General features: G+C 42.4%; 1 protein-coding gene and 1 pseudogene across 1 annotated transcript in view; one reads left to right on the forward strand and one right to left on the reverse strand.

Annotated features, from left to right (window-relative positions):
- The window catches only part of MALRD1 (MAM and LDL receptor class A domain containing 1), a 759,283-nt gene that overhangs the window by 617,463 nt on the left and 124,247 nt on the right, over positions 1 to 17,573 (reverse strand).
- Positions 624 to 2,989, forward strand: LOC144313328 (bromodomain-containing protein 3-like; annotated as a pseudogene).

A 17,573-nucleotide genomic window follows, 5' to 3' on the forward strand; every position in this document is an offset into this window, starting at 1 on the left:
CTATGCTTCTCTTGCACATATGCTCAAACTATCACAGTTTCTTTAATAAATCAAGATTCCTTTCCTCCTCACTCATTTCAATGCCTTACCACAGTCCATTTCTTCTCTTTGGAACCTCCCATTTATGTTCACTTAGATATTCAAATTCATTCTATCACATCCTTTTAAAAGTTAATGAGATTCATATAGTCAATGGATCTTGACAAAGGACTAGACAACACAATGAAAGAAAATGACAGTATTTTCAACAAATGATACTGTAAAACTGGACACCACATGCAAAAAAAACTGAGTCCCGACACAGACTTCACATCCTTCACAAATATAAACTCAGATCACAGTTCTAAATATAAAATGCAAAATTATAAAACCTCTGCAAGATAATGTAGGAGAAAATGCAGGTGAACTTGGGTATGGCTATGATTTTGATCCAACACCAGGGCACAATCCATGAAAGAAATAACTGATACACTGGACTCCATTAAAATTTTCTGTTCTGCAAACAGCAGTGTCAAGAGAATAAGAAGACAAAGCACAGAGTTGGAGAAAATATTTACAAAAGAACCATCTAATAAAGAACTGTTATCCAGAATCTATATAGGGAGCGGAGGGACGGCCGTCGGAGCCGCCGAGGCCAAGTGCTGCCTGGCTGGGCCTACAAAGGGGATGTCAGGCCTCCAAAAGGAGCGCAGTGGAAGCGAGGGCCTCCCTGAGCCGCTGCTGTGACGGCCAGTGAGCGAGCCGCGGAGGATGTCCACCACCAGGACGGTCGCGCCCGCGGGGATCCCGGGGAACCCGCGGGAGGTCTCCAACCCCGCCAAGCCTGGCCGCAAGACCAAGCAGCTGCAGTACGCGCAGAACGTGGTGGTAAAGACGCCCTGGAATCACCAGCTCGCCTGGCCCTTCTACCAGCCCGTGGATGCAATCAAGCTAAACCTGCCCGATTACCATAAAATCATAAACACCCGATGGCTATGGGGACTATTCAGAAGAGACTAGAAAATAATTATTACTGGAGCGCCAGCGAATGCGTGCAGGACTTCCACACCATGTTTACAAATTGTTACATTTACAACAAGCCCACAGACGACACAGTGCTAACGGCCCAAGCCTTAGAGAAAATTTTTCTGCAGAGAGTGGCCCAGGTGCCCCAGGACGAAGTTGAATTATTACCCCCTGCTCCGAAGGGCAAAGGCCGGAACGCGGCGCAGGAACCCGGAGTGCAGGTGGGCAGCAAGTGGTGGCCGTGTCCTCTGTCTCCCCAGCAACCCCCTTCCAGAGCGTCCCCCCACTGTCTCCAGACGCCTGGCATTGCTGCCCCCCTCTGCCAACCATTACCGCAAACATCACGTCGGTCCCTGCGCCCCCGCCGCCGCCCCACCCCCTCCCTCGACGCCCATCATCCATCCCTGTGGCCCCTCCCACAGCGCCTGTCGTCAAGGAAAAGGGTGCAAAGCGGAAAGCAGCCACCACGACGCCCACTCCATCCGCGAGCCGGAGCGAATCGCCGCCGCCATCGTCAGACCCCAAGCAGGCCGAGGTGGGGGCTCGGCGAGAGAGTGGGGGCCGCCCCATCGCACCGCCCTGGAAGGGTCTAGAGGACGGCGAGGTGCCTCAGCATGCGGGCCGGAAGGGCGAGCTGCCGAGCACTCGCGGCACTGTGACAGCGTCCTCGAGGACAGGCCGTGCAAGAAGCGTGCGGCCTGCGCCTGGCCCTTCTCCAGCCGGTGGACGCCGAGGCCCTGGAGCTGCACGACTACCACGACGTCACCGAGCACCCGATGGACCTCAGCACTGTCAAGAAGACGGACAGTCGCGAGTGCCCAGACGCGCAGGGCTTCGCTGCTGACACCCGGTTCATGTTCTCCAGCTGTTACCAGTACAACCCCCAGGCCACAAGGTGGTGGCCGTGGCCAGGAAGCTGCGGCCGTGTTTGAGGTGCGGTTTGCTAAGATGCCGGCTGAGCCCGCAGCCCCCGTGCTGAGCAGGGGCGCCGAGAGCAGCCGCAGCAGCGAGGAGAGCTCGGAGGAGGAGGAGGAGGAGGAGGAGGAGGAGGAGGAGGAGGGGGGGGGGGGGAGGAGGAGGGGGAGGAGGGGGAGGAGCGGGCCCGGCTGGCGGAGCTGCAGGAGCAGCTGAGGCTGTGCACGAGCAGCTCGCTGCCCTGTCGCGGGCCCGGGAACAAGCCAGAGAGGAAGAAGGAGCCGAAGGGAAAGGAGGAGAAGGAGGAGGACGCGGACGAAGACGAGGACACGGAGAGGCACAAGGCCAAGTCTGAGGACGAGAAGGCCAAGGGGGCCCCGCCGCCAAGCAGGCCCAACCGAAGAGGGCTCCCGCCGAGAAGGCCGGCAGCGCAGCCAGGCCAGCAGGCAGCCGAAGCAGGGCGGCAAGCAGGCATCGGCCTCGACGACCCGGAGAGGAGGAGCGAGGCCTGCCCGTGAGCTAGGCCGAGGGCGCCAGCTCAGCCTAGACCACCCGGCTGCCCGGGGACACGGGGCTGCGGGGTCCACTTCATCCAGTCCCGGAGCCCTCGCTCAGGGACCCAGGCCTGAGCAGAGAGAGATTGACTTTGAGCCTCTGAAACCCACCACTGTGCGGGAGCAAGTGTTGTTGACAGGAAAAGCCAAGGGAGCCTTTCTCCACGAGCGGGAGGAAGCAGGCGGCCAAGTCCAAGGAGGAGTTAGCTCAGGAAAAGAAGGAGTCGGAGACGCGCGGCAGGACGTCCGTGGGCAGCTGAACAACAACGAGAAGCCTGCCAAGGAGGAGAAAGCGGGCTCTGCGCCCTCGGGAGGGCCGCCCGGCTCAGCAGCAGCAGCTCCTCGGTCCGGGAGCAGCAGTTCGGCGGATCCAGCTCCACTGCAGCGACTCAGACTGAGCGCTGGACTCGCACATCAGGACAAAACCAGCGAAGTCGCACCCGCCGGAACTCTGCAGTGTCCCTTGCTCTGGTTGATCTGCTGCTCTGGTTCCGCGCCTGCAGGTTTTCTTTAAAACTCAGTGTTAAGGAATCCAGGGATCCCCGGGTGGCGCAGCGGTTTGGTGCCTGCCTTTGGCCCAGGGTGCGATCCTGGAGACCCGGGATCGAATCCCACGTCGGGCTCCCGGTACATGGAGCCTGCTTCTCCCTCTGCCTGTGTCTCTGCCTCTCTCTCGCTCTCTGTGTGACTATCATAAATAAATAAAAATTAAAAAAAAAAAAACATGTCAGATGTGATCTGAAGTTTCTTGCAAAACCCCTTTCTTATGCCCAACCTGGTCTGTAGCTCCAGAAAGCATTGTTTGAAAGGAAGTTTCTCTGAGATGGTACTGCACCATAGGCTGTCAGCTTTGCAAACAGGCGATGTCTGTGTCCCCTCAGCTCAGCCCCACGGCCGGGGTCACCTCTTGCTGCAGGGTGAGGGGACTGTGGAGGTGCTGCGGGCTCCAGTCCGGGCTTCTGCAGCGGTGGGGAGAGGCGGATGGGCACCGAGAGAGGGGCGTCGGGAGCTCCTGGGAGGGAATACGGGGGCCGCCTGTGCCACGCGCAGCTTTCCATACACTGAAACTTTTACCTCAACTGGAAAAAAAAAAAAAAAAAAGATTAAAAAAAAAAAAAAAACTAAAGGAGACTTTTTTGTAAGGTTCAGCAATTTTCTACGAAAGTCCAGCCCCATGGTGTGTCCCCAACTTGTGAGCTGCCGCTGCTGCACACTCAGGGGCCCATGAACACTTTATTTATTAACATCATTGGTGGTTTAGAAAAAAAAAACTGCAAAAGAAATGCATTAAAAAAAAAAGAAAGAAAGAAAAAGAAATGCAGGCCTTTTCAGTGGTTGGAGGAGAGCCCCAGACCCTGCTCCGATGGCGGACCCGTGGCCTCCAGGTGCTGGCCTCCTGCGCCTGTCCGGTGCTGTCTCCTCTGCACGCTCGCCCTCCCCAACCCTGCCCCACAGGGCTCTGTGTGTCCTCCGGGCCCACATGTGGGATTGGGAGACGTGTGGGTGTAGACAACTTCCAGCTGCAGCGCATTCTCGGTCTTCACATTTTGTGTGTTGAGTTCTTTTGTACTCACTTCTGGTCTCTTTAGGACTGTTTTAAAAGAAATCAATTTAGGGAACCCCAGTTATATAATATAAAATTTGTAATCTGAGAGAAAAAAATGTATAGTAAATCTAAGTCTTGATTTTTAACTTTCTATTGTAAATAATAATAATAATAATAATAATAATAATAATAAACAGAGTTTAACAGAAGGTTATGTTTCGGTTTTATTTTTTCCAGAGGCTGCCCTGCAGCCTTTGAGTGCAGGGACACCCCGCACTGCCTGCCTGAGCTTGGAGCACTGTGGCTTCCGCCGAGAGTGCCAGGGGTCGGCCGTCCAGGACCCCCAAAGGGGTACCCCTAACCTCCCAACCCCCAGGGCAGGGGCCCTGCGGCCCTGTGCAGCCTTCCAGTGCAGCCTTCCAGCCAGCGACAGGGGCCTGGCCAGACTCTCACGGGGGTGGAAGAGCCTCTGGCCACAGGAGGGTTTGCTCCCTGAAGACCACACTGGGCTCCCTGCTTGAGCGTTTTCCCATTAGCACAGAAATAACAGGGCACTGTCCCAGACCTCCCTGCGAGGACTTCCTGGAAGTGGGTGCTGGGGACGGAGCTGCAGGTGGCCTGGCCTGTGGTCCGGTGGTGAGTTTCCAGGTGGTTGGAGTGGGTGGGAGGTTCGGGTCATCAATATCCTAGTAGGGGGCAGTCTGTAAAAATCCTAAAGTGGATTCAGGTTCCACCGGCCCTTAGGATCACAGATGCCCTTGCCGGACATGGAACCGATGAAGCAGCGGGTGGCGGGTTACCATGTTTCTTACTGCTGGTGATTCTGACGCTTGGTGAGTGTTGAGCCAGTTTGTTAAACTTTTCATTAAGTTTTGTTTGTAATAAAAATACATGTGGATTTTCAACTTAACATTTTTTATTTTTTTTATTTTTCTTTCTTTTTATTTATGATAGTCACAGAAAGAGAGACAGAGAGAGAGAGAGATAGAGAGAGGCAGAGACACAGGCAGAGGGAGAAGCAGGCTCCATGCACCGGGAGCCCGACGTGGGATTCGACCCCGGGTCTCCAGGATCGCGCCCTGGGCCAAAGGCAGGCGCCAAACCGCTGCGCCACCCAGGGATCCCAACTTAACATTTTTTAGAGTTACCCTTGTGTTTCAAAGGTGTTTTCTAAGCAGATTGGTAATGGAATATTTAAACTAGGACTTTAAGGAATTAATACATGACACGACGGATGGTCTTACAGCAGGATCTCTGGCAACGCGCAGCGAGCGCACGTCCCTGAGCAGAGGGTGCCTGGGGGCGCGGGGGTCCCGTGGAGCACCTGTCCAGCTGCAGGCCTAGCGGGGGCGGTGGCCTGTGTGAGCCCTTAGGTTGGTGGGGAGCGTGTGGTCCTCGCCCCCGGCACAGTGGGAGCGTTTCAGAGCACTTGGTCACCCGCTGGCTGCGCGGGACACGCGGGTTCTGGAACACCTCTGTCCCTCGCCCCCGGGAGGAGGCCGCTGGCCGCCACGGCAGAGGGCTGCCATCCATTCGGACGGTGCTGTGGCTTCTTGAGGCTTTCCGTGCACACTTCAAAGCCGATTTCTCTTCAGAGATATCCTCGGCCCCCTCGAGTCAGCCTGTGGATGTTTGCGGGAAGGAACCGTGTGCTTAGTAGGTGGGCCTCACGGGAGCCCTGGAGGCCCGGGGTGGCGGCAGAGACCCCTGCTCGTGCTGGGGCGCGTCATCTTGCTTACAAACTGTAAGGTATGTCTTCTTTTTGTTTCTGTTTTTGTTCTGCCACAACCACGTCTGTGACAGCCCTCTGGGAAACCCCCCCCCAGAGAAGGATGCATCCGCCCAGTGTAACCTGGTCCCCAGGACTGGCATAACGCTTCCGGAAGTTTTCTTTTTTTATATTTAAAATGTTACTTTTCTGTATGATGTGCCTGCAAGTTTACTGTAACTTTTTCTTAAAAACTTTCTAGTGCCGTTTCTAGTATATTCCTGTAAATGTCAGTTACTGAAAATGAGTCCGAAACTATTTAGCTTCTTTATTGCAATGCTGGCCTCAACACAACAGAATAAAAATGGTAGAAAGTACTCTTTGATGTTTCTGGTAATCAAGGACCCTTCTCCTGGGGTATTTGTTTTGTTTTCATAATAAAACCTTTATATATATATATATATATATATATATATATATATATATATATATATATATAATTAAAAAATAGGCCAAAGACCAGAAGAGACACTTTACCAAAAATTATATATATAATTAGGCAAATAAGCATGTGAAAAGATGCTTTCCACATCATATGTCATCAAGGAAATGCAAGTTAAAGCAAGATACCACTAAACATCTATTAGAATGGCTAAAATCCAGAACACTGACAATACCAAAAGATGGTAAGGATGTGAAGCGACAGGAACTCTCATTCATTGCTGGTGAGAAAACAAAAACACTACAACCAGGGATCCCTGGGTGGCTCGGTGGTTTAGCGCCTGCCTTTGGCCCAGGGCGCGATCCTGGAGTCCCGGGATCGAGTCCCGCGTCGGGCTCCCTGTATGGAGCCTGCTTCTCCCTCCTCCTGTGTCTCTGCCTCTCTCTCTCTCTCTATGTCTATCATAAATAAATCTTAAAAAAAAAAAAAAACACTACAACCATTCTAGAAGACATTTTGATAAGTTTTTATAAAACAAAATATATACTTATAATATGATCCAGCAGTGATGCTCCTTGGAATTTACTCAAAAGAATTAAAAGCTTATGTCCACACGAAAACCTGCACATGGATGTTTACAACAGCTTTATTCATATGGAATATTGGACAATGTACTATTCAACACTAAAAAGTAATGAACTTACAAGACATGAAAAAACATGGAGGAAACAAATGCATATTACTAAGTGAAAAAGGACAATCTGAAAATGCTATAAATTGTATGATTCCAACTATATAACATTCTAGAAAAGGCAATGAAGACTATGTAGATAGTGAAAAGATAAGTGGTTGCCAATATTTAGGGGCAGGAGAAGGATGAACAGTCAGAGCACAGAGGATTTTTAGGGCAGTGCCCATAATCTATGTGATACTATAATGCTGGATACATGTTGTTGCGCATTTGTCTAAAGCTATACAGTGTACACCAAGAGTGAACCCTAAGGTACATCATGGACTTTAGATGATCATGATGTGTCAGAGTAGGTTCATCAGGTGTAACAAATGTCTCAGTCTGGTTAGGGATGTAGATAATGGGACGTTATGCAAGGATCAGGACAGGGGCTATAAAGGAAATCACTGTTCCCTTCAATTTTTCTGTGAACCTAAAACTACTCTAAAAAAAAGAATCTTAAAGAGAAAAAGGGAGAGGTTAATGCATTTTTACATCCTGCTCTCACCACACTAGTGCTAATCATTGAGCCAATCTGTAAATTTCACAGGCTACTGTGTAACTCATATACTGCTCATCAAGATCGGAATTATGTATACATGAGTGTAACATAGTTCTCCCCACTAGACTGAAATGTCTATGAAGGGAGGAACCACATATGTCTTGTTCACTCTGTAAACATCTATAGAATCAAGTATAGTGCCTGACAAATATTAATGAATGAATGGAGTTCCTTAAGACAAATGTCATATAACACCTGCTTCCTATTACTATCCTATCCCTCCAGGTGTCCTCCGGAAGTACCCACTCTTTTACCTGATATAAAATTATCTCCCCAGGTAGACCCTCTCTAGCCAACCTGCCTCACTCTCACTTTTAGCAACAATTCATTTCCACAACTGAAAACCATGCTTCCAGCCAACTTCTCCTGAGCTCTATGGAATTTCCAAATGCAGTCAAGAAATGTCTTTATTCCCAAGGTTTTCTTTTTTTTTTTTTTTAAGATTTTATTTATTTATTCATGAGAGACAGAGAGAGACAGGCAGAGGGAGAAGCAGGCTCCATGCAGGGAGCCCAACGTGGGACTCGATCCCGGGTCTCCAGGATCAGGCCCTGGGCTGAAGGCAGGTGCCAAAGCATTGAGCCACCAGGGCTGTCCCCAAAGTTTTCATTAATGCCCCTCTTGTGTTCCTTATCTTTGACTCCTAAAGATTCCGATCTAGACCATCCCTTATTATCAATAGAGCCAAATCAGCTTTTTCTATTCATTATAATTTTGTGTGTATTTTTCATCCTCTCATCTAAACTGTAAACTATTCCACAGCAGGGCAAATATACTAACATCTTTGCATCCTCTGCACACTTTCTTTTAGTAGGTATTAAATAGTTATTCTTAACAACTATATTTTATGGGCAATAGATTATTATGGCTTCTTTTATGCACTTGTATTTAGATTCCCTTACTAGATTATTTGTCCCTAAAGGAAAAACTCCTACGTCTACCATACAAACCTAGCAAAATGATGGAAATGCTCAAACACTCTTAAAATAGAGTCACTGGAAATTAAGAAATAGTAGCCTATTTTAAAACTTCCTTTTAACTGCCCACGGTGTGAAGGGGGTTATACTATTGGAGAACCTTACAAATTTAATTGCCCTGGAAGACTTAGTGACTTGAAAAACAACCCTAAGATCCATTTCACCCTACTACCTCTAACCTGAAGTAACTGTGTAAAAGTAGCCATGACATGCATTCTCTTTACACCTTACTTTTCTGAACTGTAAGTTAGTTAATACATAAAATACACTTCAAAGAATGTCAGGTACAAAATAAGTGCTTTATGACTGTGGTATTTATATTGTTATCATATGGTATCTTCAGGCATCTTTAAATCTGTACCCCAGGTATAGATTTCAGGTATCTTTAAATCTTTATTCCAAACAGAGAAGTTTCTATCAACACTGAAAGGAAATGTAAATTTCACTATCTACATGGTAAAGTTCTGCAAGGCAAGGAGACGTGGGCTGCTAAGAAAACTTGGTGTTGACTAGGGAAGGATCATTGTCTCTTCTTATACTTTTCATACACACTGCTAGTATGAAAATAGAAGCAAAATGGACCAGAGGGATACTTACGGGAGAAAGAAAAAGACTTGAGAAGTTCTGACATGCAAGCAAAAACAAAAACAAAAAACGCCCCTTATAGTTCTAATTTATAATTTTTAGAGTGAAGAACAATGATCTTGCAGAAAAATAAAATCCAAAGGAGCTCAAAGTAAAGACACAGGAAAAAAAACTACTCTCTCCATAGACATCCTTAATAATGTAACTTATTGAAACTTAATCTTGAATAATCATAGAAAAATACTTTCTTATTAAATACGGATCTTATTCTCAATAGAATTTTCAAATAAGAAAAATCTTTTATTTTTTGTCTTGACTCCATATTATATACTTTACATTTTATTATTTATTTCTACAGACCTGAATTTCTCTAATCTAGCAACATAATTATCTACAGCAAAGATTCTTCAAAATACCATGGGTTATTTACCAGATTTTACTTGTCTACAAAAATATATATATTTTCCCCCAGTGATCAGTGACTCCATAAATGGGAAGGAATGGACTTTTTCTCCATTTCTTGGTTTTATGTCATAGTAATGATGAAACTTTTACCTCAACAACTTCTCATTCCAGTCTTTTACAATCACTTCTGTCAAGGGACTGTGTTTGTTCACTGCAAAACAGTGTCTAAATTATAACTTGAGGACAATATGAAGACGACAATGAAAATCCAGTTTACTAAGAAGAAAACAACTAGATACCCTTCTTTCTACAAGGACTTATTTATGAATATGCACTTAATAAAAAAATAAGATGCTCGATAATTAACAAATTTAGGTTTATTCTGCAGTTAGGCTGATAGAAAAGAGCATAAACTGGAAAATAAAATAGTCGCTTCATTCCCCATCTTCTATTTTAGGAAGAGTTTAAATCCATAATGAAGTTTAAAAATGCCAAATCTCACACACACAAAAAATACTTTCTTGAAACATTTTTTTTTCAGAATATATGCAGAAAAAGCACAGCCCTAAATAGAAGACCAAGATGCGTGTGCACACTCACACACACACACACATCCACATGCTCAATATATTCACAGCAAAAAAACATAAGGGATGGGCAATTCAAGCTTTCTCCCAAAGCATACATGGGATGACAGAAATTCCTAAATCTCAATGCAGAATACAATTACTACCAGAGGGTAATGAATTAATGAAAACATGAATACAGTTACTACTGGAGCTGGCCTCCAAAGCACCAACACACAAACTCATTCAAGACTCTCTTTTAGATCTCAGCTACAGAAATGCCAGCCAACATTCCTATATTTAGCAGATATAGTAGTTTGAGGAAAAGCTACAATTAGAATTTTAAATTTGAGGGGATCCCTGGGTGGCGCAGCGGTTTGGTGCCTGCCTTTGGCCCAGGGCACGATCCTGGAGACCCGGGATCGAATCCCACGTCGGGCTCCCGGTGCATGGAGCCTGCTTCTCCCTCTGCCTATGTCTCTGCCTCTCTCTCTCTCTCTCTCTGTGACTATCATAAATAATTTAAAAAAAAAAGAATTTTAAATTTGAAAATGAACATCATAAAAATAATAAATCACTCCTTTTTCCTATATTGCTCCACCTGTCTTTGCTTAGCCTTTACTGAATTCAAACACTAAGTATTGACTTATATGGTTTTCCCATGAACAGATAAAGTAGAAAATGAGAAATAGTTTAGATCTCAAAAAAAGGACATGACTCAACAGTTTGCAGGCAGAAATAAATTACAGTGATCAAAAATATTGTTTGAGAATATTAAAATAACTTTACTGTGTACAGAGTTGTTTATGAAAACTTTGGCTTTCTCATCTACATTATACCATGGAGAATAGAACAAAATAATGTAAAAATGTCCTGTTTACACAACGTAGACTTGAGAAAATGCACCACTGGTGCTATTTGATGTATGAAATCTTCATTTTCCAGTATATAGGTTATTTTCTGGAACTAAATCAAGCTCAGTGTATTTTAATCTGAGAAAGCTTACATTTTTTCACAAAAATAGAAACTTCTGAAGAGTATCTTCGTGACCATGAGAGGAATAAAAGCAAATTTCAAGATGCACTTTAAGCACAAACTAGAACATTTCTACTTTGTTGGTATGACTGTTTTTTTTTAACACAGTGACCCTTAAGGGAAAAAAATGGGTGGGGGGGCAAAGTGGCAGTAAGATAGGCTTCATAAAATACACTTAGGTTGAATTAAAGTAGTTGTAGTTTACTATTTTAAATAAGGAAACATTCAATTAAATAATCAAGATTCTCAATAATCTGCAAATTGCTGTAACCTCTAGTTTTGAAATCCCCAATTTTTGAAAAAAATTAACTTTTTTCTTGCCAAAATTGTGTCAAGACATATGTTTGGTATTTTCTTTCCTAAAAAGTTTGGAGATATTTTAGAAGCACCCAAAACCTAAATCCATGGTAAATTTAATAACTCTTTGGAGGTAAGTAATAGTCTCATCTAAAAGAAAGAGAAATCGAGTTGGGTTACAGATGCTTACAAAAATGAGAAAATTAGGATAAATTTCATTAAACATATTAAATATCTGAAATTCTAGATTGCCAGTATTCCTTTTAAGGAGGATTTATGTTTATGAATAGAAATCCTCAGGGTGGTATTGTGTTTTTCTCCTCATAGGAAACGCCTATTTTGTCAAGCAATTAAGGTTCTCTGTGGAGAAACTGATATGTTAGTCAGTCCACCGCCAGACTCTCAGCCTAAAATCCATGGGCTTCTCTCCCTTTGCTGCAAAACAAAGACCCTTACTCTTATTCTCCTGAACTCTTTGTCTTTTCCTCATCTCAACTCAGTGTCAGAATTTTTTTAACACATAGATTCATAAAAATGGGGTAAAAAAAACAATTTCTATAAATAAAACAGATCTACAGTATAACATTAACTCTGCAAAAAAAAATCAGGCAAAGAAATAAAAATAAATACTCTAGAAATCTGGAGCTCATTTACTAATTTTCTAACTCAATTCACTATGATCATGGGTCCATTGCCAAATCATGGTCTCCTATCCTCTTTTCAACTATCTTATTAAATGTAATGTGATTAAATAAATAATTACTAAAGGAAAAGGATATTCTTTTTATTTAAGAAAAAGAACATGAAGAATGACATCACCGAGATGGCAACATAGGATATTCCTGACTTCACTCCCCTCCCAAGACAAGTGAACAACTATTCAAGAGCAAGATAACATTGAAAGAACCCTAGAACATGATGGTGAGGTATTCCCCACACCTCAGAGGCCAAGACAAACTGCATAGGAAGAGAAGGGGCCACACGCTGGCTGCACTTCTCCCTCCCAAATCCAGACCATTTCAGCACCAACCTGAGGTCTCAACTGAGCCTCCAATTCTTCCAGTGGGAAAAGAGAGCACGGGGGGAATAGCCAGCCCCCCAACTCAGCACTGTGGCTGCTTTGTGGGAGCCCCTACTCTGATCTCATGCCTACACAGGGATTGCTGGAAAACTATAAGGTTCAAACACTGGGATTCTAACTGTGACAAAGAATAGGAGAGAGGTTTGCAACAACTAGCATACAACCTTGGCCGACCAAGTTCATACTTGCAGTGTCCAAGTAATAATACCAACCAGCAGCTTTCCTCATTATCAGAACCAAGTTGGATATATATTCTGACCAGGGAATTAACAGAATATAGATCTTATTTATTCTGATCTAATGAATACTGTTGACCATAGAGCCAAGTTTGCCTAAGCCCAGGCAGGGAACTGAATCACAGCTCCCTTCCTCGACTGCGGAGAGTATCTTCTGGTCCCATTTGACAAGAAGGGCTGGAGAAAACTCCTGAAAGCTTTGTGACACAATAGCAGTCAAGCTGAGAAGCTGGTAGAACTGAAGTTTGTACAGCAGCTCTGTCAGGGAACTTGGGGAATGGATCAGCCTGAGTTGAAACAACAAACAAACTGCTTCTCCCGCTGCACCCAGACAGGGAATCTAATTCATAACCCTGCTCATTGTTGAATGCCATCAGTCTGTCCAACCAGAGAATCTAACCAAAGCACAAGGAAAGCTCTGTAGCCCATCCAACAGCCCTACCTACAGTGGCATTTGAACAAAGAGCATAGCCTGTGGCTTCCCCAATCTGCAGAGGAAAACCAGTGGCCTCATCTGACCAAGCAACTCAGTGCAGACACTACACTGATTCAGGTCCACCAACAATGAGCTATACAGACCCTGGTTCTATCTGCTGTCCTGCCAGGGAAGGGAAACTAATTCATAGTCTTATCTACTGCTGAATATAGTGGCCAGTCCAGACCATCTAGGAAACCTAACCAGATTAGGAGAGAATCCAAGCAATTGTAGAGAAGCCAGGCAACTGCAAAGCCCATCCTATAGCTTTTCTTAGGGAGGGAACCAAGCTGTCAGTCCTATACAACTCTCTCAGTCACTGGAACATCTCCTATCCCTGACCTTCTCCATCTCCTATCCCTGAAATTATCTTATCTCCACCTATCTCCATCTCCTATCCCTGAAATTACCAGCAAATGCCCAGAAACTGAAACTGAGCTGAAACTGAGCTGAGGGATCCCTGGGTGGCGCAGCGGTTTAGCGCCTGCCTTTGGCCCAGGGCGCGATCCTGGAGACCCGGGATCGAATCCCACATCAGGCTCCCGGTGCATGGAGCCTGCTTCTCCCTCTGCCTGTGTCTCTGCCTCTCTCTCTCTCTCTCTCTCTCTGTGACTATCATAAAAAAATAAAAAATAAATAAAAAATAAAAAAAAGAAACTGAGCTGAATGGTGAAGAAGTGTCTCTGCCAAAGCAAACTTGTCAAGTCTGGAAATGGAGCCCAATTACTTAAATGCACAGATGCCAACATGAGGAATCAAGGATCACAAAACAAAACAAAACAAAACAAAACAACAACAACAAAAAAACATGTAAATAGGACACCACCAAAATAAACTCATAAAGATCCAAAAACTAAACCTTAATAAATGGAGATCTAGGAACTGTCAAAGAATTCAAAGTGAACCCCCTTTAGGAAGTTAGTGAACTACAAATCACACAAACACAGACACACACAGAAAAGTAAATGAAATTAGGAAAATAATGAATAATAAAAATGAGAACTTTGAAAGAGCAACCATCAAAAACAAATCCAAATATAATTCTTAGATTTGAAAAATAAGTAAACTGAAGAATTCAACAGAAAATGTCAAAAGTAGACTCAACCATGCAGAAGAGGAAATCGGTAATTTGAAAGAGAAGTCACAGAAAATAATCTAGAGGAGCAAAATGAAAAAAGAATGACAGAGAGTGAAAAATCTTATGGGAATTATGAATCACAATCAAAAGGAATGACATTTGCATTATAGGAATTCCTGAAGGAGACAAGAAAGGGAGAAAGACCAGTAATGGCTGAAATGTCCCCTAATCTAGGGGAATAAAATGGACATCCAGATTGATCAGGTCTAGAGGACCTCAAATAGGATGAACCTGAATAGGGCTACACTGAGACACATTATAGTCAAATTGCCAAAAGTCAAAGACAAAGAAAGAATTTTAAGAGCAGTGACAGAAAAAAGTTACACACAAGGGAACACCCAAAAGATTATTAACACATTTCTCACAAAAACATTTTAGTCAAAAAAATTTTAATCAAGGAATGGGATGACACACTCAAACTATTGGAGGAAAATAACTGTCAACCAAGTATTCTATACTGGCTAAACTGTCCCTTGAAACAAAGCAAGGATAAAGACTTCCCTGAGCAAATAACCAGTAAAGGAGTTCCTTATCCCTATATCTACCTTACAAAAGATGCTAATGGAAGTTCTTTAACTAAAGGAACAATAATTATCACAAAAACATAAAAAGATAGCAAAAATCTCAGTGGTAATGGTAAGCATACAGTCATATATTCTACAATATGGTAACAGGGATAGTTAATTCACTTAAAACTCTAGCTGAAGTTTTAAAAAATGTACTAAAAATAACTATGTTAATCTGTTATTACATAATGTAAAAGCAATAACCAAAAAGGAGAAGAGGAAGTAAAAGTGTAAGGGTTATCAATTTTATCAAAGTTGTATCAGTTTAAAATGAGGTGTTATAAGTTTAAGATATTATATGTAAGCCTCATTGTAATTTCTAGGAAAATCCTTTAGTAATTACATAAAACATAGATAGGAACTCAAAGCACAATGATACCAAAAGACATCAAAACACACCTAAAAAAGTAACAGGTTTAAGTAAGAAATAATAGTTGTACAAAATAACCAGAAAATAATGAATAAAATGGCAATAGTAAATCCTTATCTATAAATAATTACTTTAGTTGTAAACAGATTTTCTTCAATTAAAAGCCACAAAATGGCTAAATGGATTAAAAACCATACCCAACATTATGGTGCCTAAAAGAGACTCACTTTACCCTCAAAGACACACAGAATAAAGGGATGAAAAAAGACGTTTCAAGCAAATGGTAACTAAATTTACTTACATTACATGTATTATAAAAGTGATATGAGATAAAGAAGGTTATTATATAATGAGAAAACGGTCAATGCTTTAATAAGATAATAAGAATTGTAAATATTTTGTGCATAACATTGGAATACCTGAATATATATAAGGCAGAAACTGACAAAGCTCAAAGGAGAAATCGACAGTAATGCAATGGATGGATCATCCAGAAAACCAATCAGGAAACAGTATACCTAAAAAAATTACAGACCAAACAGACCTAACACATACATAGAACATTCTCTTCAACAACGGCAGGACAGATATTTTTATCAAGCAGGCAGGGAATACTTTTTAGAACAGACCATAAACTTTGCCACAAAACAAGTCTTAGCAAACTCAGGAAGACTGAAATTACACCAAATATCTTTTTTGACTACAATGGCATAAAATTAAAAATCAATCCCAACAGGAAAGCTGGAAAACTAATGACCATATGCAAATTAAATAACACTCTCCTTAAAACCATTTGATCAATTGATAGTTAAAGGGGAAATAGAAAAGGGTTTTTTTATTTTTTATTTTTTTGAGACAAACAAAAATGAAAGTACAACATACCAGAACTTGTGGGCTATAATAAAAGCAATATAATAGGGAAGTGTACAGCAATAAACATCTGCATTAAGAAGCAAAAAAGGATCCTAAATAAGTAACCTAACTCTCTAAGCCTTAAGGAACTAGAAAAAGTGGAACTGAGTCCAAAATTAGAAGAAATAAAAATGAAAGTAAACATAAATGAAATAGAGAATAGAAAAACAATAGAAAGGAATAGCCAAAGTAAGAGCTGGTTCTTTGAAAAGATAAATAAACCCTTAGGCAAACCCTTAGGTACACTAACAAAGAAAAAGGCAAATCAATAAAATTATAAATGTAAAAAAGCACATTACAAGTGATACTACAGAAATACAAAGATCTTAACAATATACCAATATACTACACAACATAGAGTAAATGAAAAAAAAAATATCTGAAATGCACAACTTACCAAGAATGAATCAGGAAAAATTAGAAAATGTAACTAGACCATATACTAGTTAGATGATTGAATAAGTAATCAAAAATGCCCCAAGGGGGAATAAACATTGTTAAAATGACCATAGTACCCAAAGCAATCTACAGATTTAATAGAATCTCCATCTACCAACAGCACTTTTCACAGACCTACATAATCCTAAAATTTTTATGGACCCACAAAAGACCCCAAAGAGCCAAAGCAATCTTGAAAAAGAAAAACAAAACTGGAAGTAGCACAATCCCAGATTTCCAGTTATATTGCAAAGCAGTAGTAACAAAAATCATATAGTAATGGCACAAAAATAGGCACATGGATCAATAGAACAGAACAGAGAGCCCAGAAATAAGCCTACAGTTATAAGGTTAATTAATCTACAACAAAGGAGGCAGGAATATGCAATGGGAAAAAGTCTCTTAACCAAAAGGTACTGGGAAAACTGGACAGCTACAAGCAAATGAATGAAATTGGACCTACACCATACACAAAAATAAACTCAAAATGGACTAAGGACCTAATTGGGAGACTTGAAACCATAAAAATCCCAGAAGACAACATATCTGATATCAGCCACAGAAACATTTTTCTAGATATGTCTCTAAAGCAAGAGAAATAAAAACAAAAATAAATTATTGCAACTACATCAAAATAAAAACTTTTGCATAGCAAAGGAAACCATCAACAAAAGACAACCCGCTGAATGAGAGAAGATATTTACAAATGACATATCTGATAAGGGATATCCAAAATATATAAAGAACTTCTACACTGAATGCCAAGAAAAACCAATCCAATTTAAAAATGGGCAGAAGACATGAACAAACATTTCTCCAAAGATGATATGCAGATGGCCAACAGACACATTAAAAGATGCTCAACATCACTCACCATCAGGGAAATTCAAATCAAAACTGCAATGAGATATTACCTCACAAGGGTCAGAATGGCTAAAATTAACAACACAGGAAACAGATGTTGGCAAGTATATGAAGAAAAAGAAACCTTTGTGCAATAATGGGGGGAATGCAAACTCAAGTGCATCCA

The sequence above is a fragment of the Canis aureus genome, chromosome 5 (assembly GCF_053574225.1).
Source record: "Canis aureus isolate CA01 chromosome 5, VMU_Caureus_v.1.0, whole genome shotgun sequence".
Classification (NCBI taxonomy): Eukaryota; Metazoa; Chordata; class Mammalia; order Carnivora; family Canidae; genus Canis; species Canis aureus.